Source organism: Diabrotica virgifera, chromosome 5, assembly GCF_917563875.1.
Source record: "Diabrotica virgifera virgifera chromosome 5, PGI_DIABVI_V3a".
NCBI lineage: Eukaryota > Metazoa > Arthropoda > Insecta > Coleoptera > Chrysomelidae > Diabrotica > Diabrotica virgifera.
Genome location: NC_065447.1, coordinates 153761158 through 153773254, shown reverse-complemented (window position 1 = coordinate 153773254; position 12097 = coordinate 153761158).

Genomic DNA, 12097 nt, shown 5'->3' with positions numbered 1-12097 from the left:
ACTCAAAAAGTAAGTATTTTGTCGAAAAAAACGTTCTTAGCAAAAATATAGCTTATAAAATAGTAAAAAAAATGGTGTCCGCGTTAGGTCTCTGGATCTCGTAGAACCAGAGTTATAGCCAATGAAAAATAGATTCATATTCACCAAATTTGAAATAGAATATTTCGACGTGAAATATCCAAAAAATGAAGCACTTTTTGGGAAAAATCTATTTATAACTTTTTTAAAGTATTTAAAAAAAGCTTTATTTCTGTTTTTACAAAAAGTTTCTAGCATTAAATTTAAGCAAGTTACGCTCAAAATAAAGTTGGTCCCTTTTGTTTTTGCAAAAAAAAATCGGGAAACCACCCCCTAATTAGCAACTTAAATTAAATTAATCGTTACCGCTCCACAAATTATTTTACCTATGTTGTGTTTATATGATCTGTAAGTTTCATCGATTTAAAGTGCTTATTTTTGAAAAAATTTGGTTTCAAAATAAAATTTAAAAATTTAATTTTTGAAAAATATACCTTCTTTCAAAATAACTTAAAAATTGTTAGAGATACCAAAAATCTCGAAAAACAAAAAAAGTCAGATTTGCTTTTCTGAATATCATGTATTTTTTTGTTTTTCTGTTAGACAAAAATTGATTAAGATTTGGTGTTTCTAAATTTGCATACATTCGTGATCAGTGACTCGTTCAACCCCTTTTAACTACAGCCCTTTCAATAATAAGGACTTATACACTATATAACAATATATACACGAGTCAAGAAACTTGTGAAGTCGTAACGATTAAGTTCATTTAAGATACTAATTAGGGGGTGATTTTCTCGATTTTTTTACCAAAACCAAAAAGGACTAACTTTATTTTGAGCGTAACTTGTTTAATTTTGATGCTAGAAATTTTTTTTATAAAACAGAAATAAAGCTTTTTTAAACACTTTAAATAAGTTGTAATGAGTTTTCCTCGAAATGTGCTTCATTTTTGGTTATTTCACGTTAAAATATTCCATTTGGAATTTGACGAATATGAACCTATTTTTCATTAGCTGTAACTCTGCATTTACTAGGTGTAGAGACGTGATATGTACACCATTTTTTTAAATTTTTTACGGGCTATATTTTTGCTAAGAATGTTTTTTCCACAAAGCACTTACTATTTGAGTTATTTGCGAGAAACCGTCTAAAAGCGTGGTTATTTTGTTGAAAAAATGAACATATTCACTGCCAAATAACTCGAAAAGTATTGACTTAGTGGAAAAACTCTATAGAACAAAAGTTACTTAAAATTAGCCAGTTTATCCATTTCCTGACTTTCTTTGGACGAATATTTTTTCATCCCCAAGACGGGGCGAAAACCACCCCCAGGTCAAAAGCACATATCGGCACAATATCACTTTTTTTCTTTGACTTGTTAGCTATGTGTATGCTAAATTTCATGTCAATCCAAGCGGTTCTTTAAAATTTAGAGGTTTTGGAATATTTTACCGTTAAAGAACGGACTATTTTCTAAAATTAAATCTATAGCATCTACCATTTTTATTTATAACGCTGAAGTCACTCACAAACATTGGCGCACTGTATGGCAGTGTTAGGCAAAGCGCGCGTTTGACTTAATTTAATATAACTTTTTAATGCATTGATCAAATTAATAAATTTTATAAATTGGAAATGAAAGAAGAACACCAAAGATATTTTATAGTTGTATGAGAAAGAAAAAAATAATGTGAATAAGTACAGTGTAGGCAGAAAGTGGGACTTACATAAATCTTGTTTAAAAATGATTTAAACATGTGTTACTAATACACTTTTACCTATCTGAAACACAAATTGCTTTTCAAACATCGTACTAAAAGGTATTTCATTCAAAAAAATCTCAAAAATTTTATTCAAATGATATGGCGGCGTATTAAAAAAGTAATTTTTGAAAACTTCCTACTGTTTAGGAATTACTACCACTTTTAAGACGATATTTACTCATTACCACAAGTTTAAAAGGCTAGATTACAATTTCATAGATGTTTTTTTACAGCTTAAGATGTAATAGTAAAAATAGTGAGAAAATAGAGAGTAATAAAAAATGATGGATGCGCTGCTTTAGAGGACAATTCAAATGATTTATTTCTAATTTGCTATATATTATTTATTTTTATTTTTAGTTTCGTGACATTCTGGATATATGTTTAGTAAACGCAATGCTAGTAGACACACGGGCACATTGAGCTAATACAGTAATGGACCCTTGACTTGTTGCGCTGTTTACTTTTATGTCGAGAGGTAAATAGATTGATCCTACATAGTAAAAGTTTCCTGACTTAAAAGAAGAAGTATTTAGTTGGAGAATATTTCATAGAGGTATTTATTAACATAGAGTGAGCCCACGGTTATTAGACTTTATTACGGTTGCCTTGTCCGACGGTGGTGGGGAGACTTATATTTTTGACTTTACGTCACAAGAGTACACATTCCCATATTTTTAAGTGATTTTCGATCATTGAATGTGTGTTATTGTGTATATATGTGTATTAGTTGTGTTATTATGAAATAATAAGACAAATAGTACACATTTGATCTTATACCGGATGATGAATCGTAAAAAGGGCCATAGGAAACTCAATGTAAAATTCTAAATTGTTGAATTCTTGCTTCCCTAGTCTTCTGAAAAGTCATGAGAGAATACTCGTAGAGAATTAAAATCTGTATTAAAATCAAAAGTTTAAATTGTTCTACGATTTAAATGCATTCCAAAATTTTGAAAAATATCATACATTTGCTACAATAAGTATGCGTGTAAAAGTTAATCCACACGTTACTATTTAACTGACAGTGCTCACACCATTGACTGAATAAAAAATCTTTATTATTAATACTTTCTCCGCAATTGAGGGTATTTTATCAACTGTATTGTTTTTAAACAATAGATGATAAAATAAAAATATTGACAGTTAAAAAATGTGAACATTATTGCATTTTGTGTGGCCTAAGTTTGGGCTGAAAACTAAAATGTATTACATTTTTACAAAATTTTGTAATATGTTTAAGTTGTAGACCAATTTTAACAGTTGTTTTCAATACAGATTGCAATCCTCTACAAATAGTTTTTAATGTCTTTTCATGTAAAATAATTAGGGAAGCTGGAATTCAACAGTTTAGAATTTTACATTGAGTTAATGCAAAATTTTGACGCATGTCAAAATTCTCAATGTGTTTTAATTGTATTATTTTTTTTTCGAATCCTGAGAAAACTAATAAATGTTTTTGAAAAATTTAAACTCAGAATGAAAGACTACATTATTACCGAGGGCCGAAAGTCCCTGAAAACTTCTATAATGTTTATTTTAATAAGTTACAGGGCTGATAATAAAAGAGAAGTGTGATATTTAATTTCAAATATTTCATTCAATAGAAGCTGCTTGTTTATTCTAAGGGGCTTTCCGCCCTCGGCAATAATGTGATCTTTCATCCAGCGTTTAAATTTTTCTAAAATACTTGGTTTTCTCAGGATTTGAAAAAAATCATATTAAGATTCAAATGACAGTACACTCTCGTGACATAATAGCACCCTTAATGTTCATTGGTTAGTCGATCTAGGCAACCGTAGTAATGTCTAAGAACCGTGAGTGACGTCTATGTATATAAACATAGAGTTGACAGTTTATCGAAAGTTGTCATTGTTATTGTTGTCATGTGTTAAAGTTGTGTGTGTGTGTGTGTGTGTGTGTGTGTGTGTGTGTGTGTGTGTGTGTGTGTGTGTGTGTGTGTGTGTGTGTGTGTGTGTGTGTGTGTGTGTGTGTGTGTGTGTGTGTGTGTGTGTGTGTGTGTGTGTGTGTGTGTGTGTGTGTGTGTGTGTGTGTGTGTGTGTGTGTGTGTGTGTGTGTGTGTGTGTGTGTGTGTGTGTGTGTGTGTGTGTGTGTGTGTGTGTGTGTGTGTGTGTGTGTGTGTGTGTGTGTGTGTGTGTGTGTGTGTGTGTGTGTGTGTGTGTGTGTGTGTGTGTGTGTGTGTGTGTGTGTGTGTGTGTGTGTGTGTGTGTGTGTGTGTGTGTGTGTGTGTGTGTGTGTGTGTGTGTGTGTGTGTGTGTGTGTGTGTGTGTGTGTGTGTGTGTGTGTGTGTGTGTGTGTGTGTGTGTGTGTGTGTGTGTGTGTGTGTGTGTGTGTGTGTGTGTGTGTGTGTGTGTGTGTGTGTGTGTGTGTGTGTGTGTGTGTGTGTGTGTGTGTGTGTGTGTGTGTGTGTGTGTGTGTGTGTGTGTGTGTGTGTGTGTGTGTGTGTGTGTGTGTGTGTGTGTGTGTGTGTGTGTGTGTGTGTGTGTGTGTGTGTGTGTGTGTGTGTGTGTGTGTGTGTGTGTGTGTGTGTGTGTGTGTGTGTGTGTGTGTGTGTGTGTGTGTGTGTGTGTGTGTGTGTGTGTGTGTGTGTGTGTGTGTGTGTGTGTGTGTGTGTGTGTGTGTGTGTGTGTGTGTGTGTGTGTGTGTGTGTGTGTGTGTGTGTGTGTGTGTGTGTGTGTGTGTGTGTGTGTGTGTGTGTGTGTGTGTGTGTGTGTGTGTGTGTGTGTGTGTGTGTGTGTGTGTGTGTGTGTGTGTGTGTGTGTGTGTGTGTGTGTGTGTGTGTGTGTGTGTGTGTGTGTGTGTGTGTGTGTGTGTGTGTGTGTGTGTGTGTGTGTGTGTGTGTGTGTGTGTGTGTGTGTGTGTGTGTGTGTGTGTGTGTGTGTGTGTGTGTGTGTGTGTGTGTGTGTGTGTGTGTGTGTGTGTGTGTGTGTGTGTGTGTGTGTGTGTGTGTGTGTGTGTGTGTGTGTGTGTGTGTGTGTGTGTGTGTGTGTGTGTGTGTGTGTGTGTGTGTGTGTGTGTGTGTGTGTGTGTGTGTGTGTGTGTGTGTGTGTGTGTGTGTGTGTGTGTGTGTGTGTGTGTGTGTGTGTGTGTGTTTGTGTTTTATTGGCACAGGTTTAAGCAACCAACTGGCCAGTCAATATTTTTTCAGTTCTGTCTCTTACAAAATATATGCTTAGTATCTAAATTTAAAACTATTACTACTACTAAGTTTTTACTCTGTTTTTTATTATTATTTTTTTATTATATTTTTTAATTATATTTTTTATTTATTTTTTTTATTTATTTTTTTTTTATTTAGTTTTTTTTTCTTTTGTTTTTTATGTATTTTTTGTATATTTTGTTTACTACGCTAAGACCTAAACCCGATTTAACACCTCGGAGGTTTAGATCTTCTTAGTAACTTTTTATTTTATTTTATTATTTTTTTTATAATTTTTTTTATCAGAGCTTTAATTTTAAACAATTAACATGGTTGTAATTTTTTTTATAAACATCTTTTTTTTTGTTTGTAATAAGTATATAAGATTAAAAGGAAATTGTACATTAACTTGAACTAGATTGGTATAGAAATTTGATATTTCAATATAATGTAAAGGACATTCTAACAGCATATGTTGTAGATCAGCTAGCTCTCCACATAAACATTCATCATTATCTACAAATCCTACTTCTCTTTTGTAGACTGGAGTCAGACACAGTGATTGCTTCTTATTCGACAAATAGTTTTGATAAAGCCTGTGTTGGAAACTTGATTAAACCATGTCTTGATGGGAAGTGTAGGCTGGATTTTTTTGTAATACTTTCCTTTGTCTGAATTGTTGTATTGTACATTATATTTCAGTTTCTTTACAATGCTTTGGCAGTCAAATATAACATAATTGAGTTCTTTTTGATTAGTACATATTTTGTATGCTTCTTTGATTGCAATGAGTTCAGCTGTGAAAATTGCCATTTTATCAGGTAATCTGTTGTTTATTTTTATACTTTTTGTGTGTAATATATAGCATATTCAACTTTTCCTTTCATTTTTGAACCATCTGTATATAATTTCTGATAACTACTCCAGTTGTTTTGTACACACTGAAGGTGGTCTATTTTAGTAAGTAAGTCTGTCGCACGAATATTACTTAAATGTCAGTTAACTGGAGATAAATAATCGTCATAATTTAATTTTCGAGACGAGCTTTGTTTTATTTGGTGTATGTCGCCAATGGAATTGGAAACGTTGAGAAAGCTTTCCACAACTAAAAGCAGTTTCTTTTTTTCCCAGTAATAATGAATTAGGTATGAGGTGGTTAGATTAGCGTGTTAAATTAAATTAGGTTAGTGTGTTAAAGTTGTAAAAATTATAAATTACATGACATACATGACACGACGGTCACATGACATGACTGACATACCTACATGAGAGGCACATGTGTGAACGGGCCGAATTAGCCCATAAGCCTAGCAGTTGCTAGTACCGTATGTCTAGTACCCGTATGTCTAGTAGCGTGGTGCTTACTGTATATTAATAATTACAATAAAATCTACACGTAAATTTTGCAAACAAGACATACAATAATTATAATTTGAGCCTGTTTTTGGAAATTGTGCAGGTTATGAGATTTTTTTTGTAAAAAATAATTACAAAAACCCTCTTTAACATTATAAGGTTATTAGTGGAGTGGTAAAAGTTATTAACACATTTAGGTTAGTAAATTGAATTATTTTAAAACAAAAGTAGGTTATCGATAGTGTCATTTGAATTTAAAATTTAAAACATAAACGATATTTAAGTCTGTGACGATTGAACGTTCTTTGACATTAATAATAGTCTAAGACAGGAGGACGCGCTGGCGTGTCTTCTCTTTAATATTGCCTTAGAAAAGGCAGTCAGAAAATTAAATATTAAAACGAATGGAACTATTTTCATTAGATCGATGCAAATTCTCGTATTCGCTGACGATATAGTTATAGTGGGAGAGATAGTTAAGTAGGAGAGACATGAAATGAGACATACAGTGTTTTATAAGGCTTGCGGACGCGGCAAGTGAATTAGGACTTGTGATAAACGAGAAAAAACCAAATATTATGTTAGTTTTAAAAAACTCCCGAAATATCCAACAGAGAATTCAAATTAACAACCACACCTTTGAGCAAGTCAAAGAATTCACATATCTTGGATCGCTAGTAAACGCAATAAACACTAAGACAAGCAACGAAATAAAAAGACGCATAGCAATAGCAAACAGAACTGTTCACGGTCTCCAGAAACATTTAGAAAATAAAAATATAAAACGTGCAGTAAAGCTTAATATTATATACAAGACCTTAATAAGACCAGTTTTGATATATGGGGCTAAAGTGTGGACCTTATCTCAAAATTATTAAAGACATCTTATTCTCTCAAAAATTCTTAGAAATATTTTTGGGAGCGTAAATGAAAATGGGCTATTGCATCGAAGATACAACTTTGAATTGGATCAGTTACACACCGATCCAGATATTGTGAAATTCGTTAAAATACAGAGACTTGGATGGGCTGGACAAATTACTAGGATGACAGGTCACAAATACACTAAGAGATTAACATTTTCAAAACCAGAAGTAGAGGACGACCACGAAAAAGATGGGTTGATGGTGTGGAAGAAGACCTAGAGATTCTAGGGGTCAGAAGATGGAGGGAAGTTGCTAGGAATCGACAGGAGTGGCGACTTCTTTGTGAGCAGGCGAAGATCCATAACCGATTGTCGAGCGACTTAAGCAAGAAACCCATTACGAACGGCCAGCACGGCACAGCCCGGCACGGCACAGCACAGGCCGGCCCGTCCAAAAACCCATTTGTAACGGCCAGCGTGGCACGGCACCGGAAAAATGATCATTTGCCATAAATGATAATGTATTTTTATTAATAAAATATATACAGAGAGGGGCTGAATTATCGAATAAATTCATTTTCTCTAAAACGGACGGCTTTGGAAGAAAATACCAAAACAGGTCGATTTTTATTTTAAATTACAATTTTTTGGCATATACAGTGGAACCTCGATTATCCGTCACCTCTGTTAACCGTCAGGGTCCAATAAGTTATATTGTATACACAAGTAAAAATTGAGTCATCAATTCATTTTGTTTGAGCATTGCGATAAGCCAAACGAAATTCATTGAAATGTACAGGTGCAGTTATGCCATCACTGCATTTTTTTATGTAAATATTTTTTGTTCTTATTCAGGGCTCTGGATTAAATTTCAATTTAAATAGGTAATGATAAATGATACCATACTTTTAGAGTTCTATTTTTAGAATCGCAAGCCGAAAATAAAAATGTACATCACACAAATTATTAGTTAATATCTGTGTGTCACCATAACAGTATGATTTTTATTTTTTTAATGTCCTGTTAACCGTCTTATCGATTATCCGTCATACCCTTGGTCCGGTGCCCTGACGAATAATCGAGGTTCCACTGTATTTCATACTAGAGACGTCATTCATCTGAGCTTAATGATGTAATCGATGATTTTTTTAAATGGGAATAGGGGTTGTGTGGAATCTCATTTGAAAGGGTGTTCAATCCTCTATTCAGTAGTAAAAACAATAATATCATTATTTATACAGGGTGGCCAAAACAATAATTTTTAAATTACATTAATTGACGCAAAAAGAAGAATGTATGTAATTTATTTAACTCAAAATACATTGTACTGCTGTTAGTAAATAGAAAAAAATGTTTATTTCACAAATAAACATTTCGTTTCACTTAAATTAAATCACAAACAGCCTCCCACCTACCTCTTGACAGTTTGAACATTTAATTTAAGCGAAAAGCAATGTTTTTTTGCCAAATAAACATTTTTTTCTATTTTCTGACATCATTAGCAAGTATTTTGAGTTAAATAAATTGCATACATTCTTCTTTTTTCGTCAATTAATTTAATTAAAAAAGTATTCTTTGGCCACAAATGAGATGCCACACGACCCATATTCCCATTTAAAATAATCATAGATTACGTCATCACGCTCAGATGGATAACGTCACTAGTATGAAATATATGCCAAAAAATTGTAATTTAAAAATAAAAATCGACGTGTTTCGGGATTTTTCTCCAAAGCCGTCCATTTTAGAGAAAATGAATTTATTCCATAATTTAGCCCATCTCTATATAGGAGAAAAATGTTATGTATTGTTTTAATTTTATTTTAGAAACGCATCATGTCATCTATGATATATTTTAAAAACTATCGTAAAATAAAAGTTTTTAAAAGACATAAACTACACAATTTTAATGAATATGCATCATGTTAAAAAAACGAATTCATGGTTAAAAGATAATGTACGTACCTGTCCATTGATCAAAATGTTCGGATATTTGTACCCATGCATTGTCCTTTTTCTTGCTATCGTGATAACCTGGGTCCATACTCATACATCATACAAAAATGGGTATTCTCTGACACTTTCAATTAAAAGTTCGTCCATATTATTTCAAAAGAAACAACGCGCTTTCATTTAAACAATCAACAATATAATATTTTATAACAATTATGACACACTGGCGCCGACTGGCCGTGGAGGCCGTTCGACTCCAACGGATTTTATTCTACTCGGAGAATTTCGGCCGTTCCGTTTGCGTGCTGGCCTGTGCCGGGCCGGGCTGGCTGCTCATAATGGGTTACGTTGCATTTAAAACTATACAAATGAATTTGGACTTTCCTGTGCCGTGCCGGGCTGTGCCGTGCTGGCTGTTCATAATGGGTTTCTTGCTTTATGATGATGATGACGATTGAACTTCTTGCACTGTTCTACTAGCACATGTTTTAATGAGAGCCGTACTCATTACAAATTAAGAGTTCTTTTTGTTTTAATGAAAATGATTATGAGAAATCTGGATATGTCCAAGTCGTAAACGAAAAATAATTATTTCTATTTGTCTGGATATCTCGGGTGGTTACCATCGTCGAATCTTATTTTTTATCTCCTGGAGCTTTGATGGTGTGGATTTCCATTTATTGTTCCAGTTCTCGAACAGGTGCTTTATGCAGTAACTTTTTAGATCCATACTTAAAGATTGCACAAAAGATACTGATATCATTTATGGCTTCTTTGGCATTTCCGTCTGCTGCTTCATTACCTTCTGTTCCAACATGTGATGGGACCCAGACCACATCCCAAATAATTGTATCTGGGTACATTCTCTAAAGATTTTACTTTGTAGATTGTTTAGTCTTCAAACTTGTTTTTACTGACAATTATGATTTTTTTGTATTCAGAGCCATTTCATACGTCTCGCAGTACTGCGTAGTGAGATCAATCAAAATTTGCAGCCCTTCTCTGCTATCCGCAATGAGTATTGTATCTTCTGAATATCTGAGCTTATTCACTAATGCTCCGTTATACACAGTGAGTTTTATGTATGGAAACACTCAATTATCTCGAGAACGACTTGAACGATTTTTATAGATTTTGGTAGATAGGGGTTTTATAATGCGGCCGATATTATAGTGCTAATTGCATTATTGTTAGATCTTCCGTTTTTCTGTAAATCTAATGAACTTTCATATTTCAAATGGAATACCCTGTATTTTTTTGCGTTTTGAAGTCATTAAGAAATACTGATTATTTTTCATGTTATATTCCCTATACCTAAATGCCATAGTTTCGGAGTTATTGCTACATTTATTAAAAAAAAAATAAACAAATTATAAAAATCAATCTTTTCGGCCTGGGTAAACATTACTTTAAATTGTTTGGATCATCAAAAAAACAAATTGTAATTTTTCTCTAAAATTAATCGTTTCCGAGTTATAGACAATTTAAAACTGAAAAAAATCGAATAAAGACGATTTTCAATGTTCAAAAACAGAAATAAAAAATACTATTTTTGAAACTGCGAAGTACCCAAATTCAAGTTCAAGCCTTATTATATCAACTACCGATAAGTAATTTGAGCTTGTTTAATTGTAAAACATTGTTTTTTAATTGTTAATGCGCCCGGTCGCCCGTGCTCTGATATACACTTCATTAACAATTAAAAAACAATGTTTTAGAATGAAACGAGCCAAAAACTTTTATGACAAGCTATTAGAAGAAGAGCTGAGCTTGAATTTAGGTACTTAGTAATTTCAAAAATTATGTTTTACTTGTGTTTTTGAACCTTGAACATCGTCATTATTCGATTTTTTCAGTTTTAAATTGTTTATTACTCAAGAACGATTAATTTTAGAGAAAAATTACAAAAGACCTTTTTTGTTCCCAATGATCCAAAGAACGTAAAATAATGTCTAACTAGGCCGAAAAAAATGATTTTTATAATTTGTAAATTTTTTTAAAATAAATGTAGCAATAACTCCGAAATTATGAGATTTAAGTATAGAGAATATAACATGAAAAATAATCAGTATTTCTTAAGGAATTTAAATCGCAAAAAATATACAGTGCTAGTCAAAAGTCCGTACCCCCCCTCGTATCTTTTGAACGGTTATACATATAATAGTGAAATTTGGAGGGAGGAAATAAACGGACGTACGCTTCTTAACTAGTCATGACAGGTGACGTAATAGTGACAGATGACTTTACAGCGCCACTGTGACAGATCATTTTAAATGGGACCTTATGGCAAGTGACACCTCATTTGAAAGGTATTGATAATACCTATTCAGTCATACTAATTTTTTTGGGTTTAATTTGATTTTGATTTTGGTGAATAAATGAAATAAATATAACTTTGTAGTTTCGCATTTAATTATTAAAAATTCAAATGTCCGCCCATGGTTATTTTGTCAAAAAAGTTGACATTTTTCAGCTCTCTAGTAGTTTTAACGTCAACGTCAACCTTTTTGACAAGTAACCATAGGCGGAGGTTTGAATTTTTATTAATTAAATGCGAAACTATAATTTTATATTATTTTATTTATTCATACAAATGAGTTTAAACTCAAACAAAATTAGTATAGCTGAATGGGTATTTTCAATACCTATCAAACGAGGTATCGCTTACCATAGGGTACCATTTAAAATTATCTGTCACAGTGGCGCTGTAAAGTCATCTGTCACTTTTACGTCACCTGTCATGACTAGTTAAGAAGCATACGTCAGTTCGTTTCCTTCCTCCAAATTTCACTATTATAAGTATAACCGTTCAAAAGTTACGAGGGGGGGTACGGACTTTTGACTAGCACTGTATAGGGTATTATATTTGAAATAAGAAAGTTCATTAGATTTCTAGAAAAACGAAAGATCTGACAACAATGTAATTAGCACTATAATATCGGCCGCATTAGAAAACCAATATCTACCGAAATCTATAAA